This window comes from Erythranthe guttata, chromosome 10 (genome assembly GCF_056151865.1).
Source record: "Erythranthe guttata isolate IM_541 chromosome 10, IM_541, whole genome shotgun sequence".
Lineage (NCBI taxonomy): Eukaryota > Viridiplantae > Streptophyta > Magnoliopsida > Lamiales > Phrymaceae > Erythranthe > Erythranthe guttata.
In genome coordinates, this window is record NC_142542.1 from 7,613,472 (window position 1) to 7,616,369 (window position 2,898).

Here is a 2,898-nt window from a genome sequence, read left to right on the forward strand (position 1 = left end):
GCGCGATGACGCACCGGATAGTCGTGCTTCCCACCACGGAAGTGGGGTAGACACCACGGACATGATGATCGGGCTGCACCACTTCACCCAACAGGTTTCGTCTTAGCCCGATCCTGCCCGTTCTCTTTGGCAATTCACCGGAGACGTTACCGAGGGGTATCAAAATATCGAGTTTGCCGCAATTCGACGGAACCAGTGACCCCGGGCAATACATAGAGAAGCAAAGATGAGCACTGGCTAGCGTCATGTACCACATTTGGGAGACTCGGAATAAGTTGAAATTTGATAAAGTTGAAACTAATCCGAAGGACCTCACAAGGAAGATCAAGATTCATGTTTATTCGGCTATGTTTAGCCAACACCCCGAGCTTGCTATTTCAAGGACGAGGGGACAACCAAGCAGCCTTATGCACTCATGATGGGCGAGTTTTAGAGGCTATGGTTCCGTGGGTTTTCCCACTGTTTGTTATATTTCGTATGTCTATTATTTTCGTTTACTGCATTCAGTAGTAGGTGCTACAATTTCCTCGGATATGCCTATGTAATTGTCTACAACTTTTTTGATTTATAATATTTACATTTTAATAAAAACAAAAAAAAAATGAAGTTTGGGCATTCACGTAAATTTATTATTTCATCGAATTTTAGCCACACGCACCAAAGTAGTCCTCCCGTGGAAAATTAAATAATTCGGGCCTCCGTCAATTTATGTGGCACCTCTTTGTTTACGAGTTGTATCTGAGTCATACTCCTTATCCTCTATTTCTTCCTTTTCATTTTCTTCTTTTGGTCATTTATTTATTCATTTGCACTTAATTACACCACTACATAATAAACTCATTTTGCATAATTGTAAGAGTATTTTCGCTTTCAATAATTGATCGAGTATGATTATAACTATTCATGATTATAGTTGCTTCTCAACTAAGTATTTTATGTTTATTTTTTCGTTATATATATATATATATATATATATATATATATATATATATATATATATATATATATGATGATGATGCTAAAATATAGCTCACCTAGGGTGGTGTAGAAAATGAACTGAGAGAGCAAAGCGGATCAGTAACTTGACAACTTGATGATCCTGAGGTCCCTGCGAAATGAACACACGTGAACTACGCCGGGGGTTGATCCGGCGGAAACCCCTCCGACGCTCAAGTCAGATATACGGATTGTGGAGATGGTAGAGAGAATTGAACTCTAGCTTGTTGATGAATAATGAAAACATACCATAACAAATGAGTAAAACATCTATTTATATATCCGTGACTGGGTTGGGCTTCATTTGTTGGGCCCAAGCCTTACTTTGAAGGCGTTTGAGCTTTCGTGTAGTGGGCCTAATTAGTAGATAAATTTGAGGGCCCATTGGGCCGGCCCATTTAGGTATATCATTAAGTCCCCCAACTCTCGATTCGAGATGGGGACGTGTGTAGAGGGATCCGGGTCGTGTCGAGAGTTAATTGCGGCTGTGAATGAATTCCTTAATTTAAATAAGGGATAATTGTATTTATTTGGCAGCGAGGTATATATTTAAGGGTTTTAAATATTTTACCAGGGCCAGATAAATAGACTTCTTTTGCGGTGGAAAGAATTAAACTTCAACTCTTGCAATAAATATGGGTATGTTCTTTGAACTCTGGGTCTTCTTCTGTGCTATTATTCTCTTGAATTTTTTTTTGTGGTAGAGTAGAAATTTTTTGTTTCTTGATTGTTTCGTCGGAGAAAATTATTTTTCATGTCGAACCCGGGTAAGTCGAAGTCTTTACGAATTAAACTTCCAGATCCGGTTGAAGGGGGTGAGAAAACTTTTGGTACGGTGGGTATGGAACGCAAGAAGGTAGTAGTATCGGGTGCGGAAATCGGACCGTCGTCGGCTATAACCCCGAATGAGGTGGAGAGGGGGGTAGTTGGCCGGGTGGCTGGAGCCGTGGGCTTGAGCCGCGCCGCTGGCCTTCTGGATGTGTGTATTGGCGCGCTCCCCGAGGAACCTCCGGAGCCGAGCCGAGCTGCAGAGTCGGAGGCTGGATCGGAGTCCGAGGCAAGGAGAGAAAAGGATGGTGTAGGGCCTCGTGTGCAGGGCGCGTTGAGCGGGATTCCACGCGCGCGTCTGATTGGTGCGTGCGTGGACGCGCGCGCTAGGAGGGGAATGGGGTCGGTGGCTGACGCGCGCGCTGCCCAATAAGGGAGCGCGTGTGCGCGCGTCGCAGGGAGGGGAGGGCAGGTCGGCTGACGCGCGTGTGCGCGCGTCGCAAGTAGAGGAGGGGGCGCGTGAACGTGCTGTTGCTGTTGGTGCTTGCACGCGTGGGAGGTCGTCGCTGGATGCGACGCGCGCGCGTGAGAGCGCGTTAGGGCCCCTTTTTCAGCGCGGTTCGCGCGAGCGGGTCGGGCAAAATGAGGAGCGAATCGATGTCGAATATAGTGTAAATGTTCGGAGGTCCGTGAGGCGAAAAATGATTGAATCTTGGAGTGACGATGTAGAAACGAGTATTCACGTTAGTGAGCAAGTAGATGGAGTTGTGGCTAGTAGGCGTTATTCTCGACGCCAAATCGTGGATTTTGGGAGCGATAGTGACGATTCTAATCAAGCCCCTTTGGCGAGTGATTATGCTGTGCCAAGTACTGAAGTTGAGCCGACGGATGAAGAGGGGGAGGAAGATGATATTCCGCCGGGTGATGTTGAGGTTGATACGAGGAGGCGAAAGAAAAAGAAGCCAATTAATTTGGACTTAGTTAATTTTGATAGTGTGTTGACGGAAGAGCATTTGCACTCTATTCGTCGTTTATCTGGAGCGCCAAGTAATGTCGAGTTGTTGTTGCCTCAGAAGGGCGACCGTTTGTACTCGCCACCCGATGGGTTTCATACGGTATTTTTGGCGTACTTGA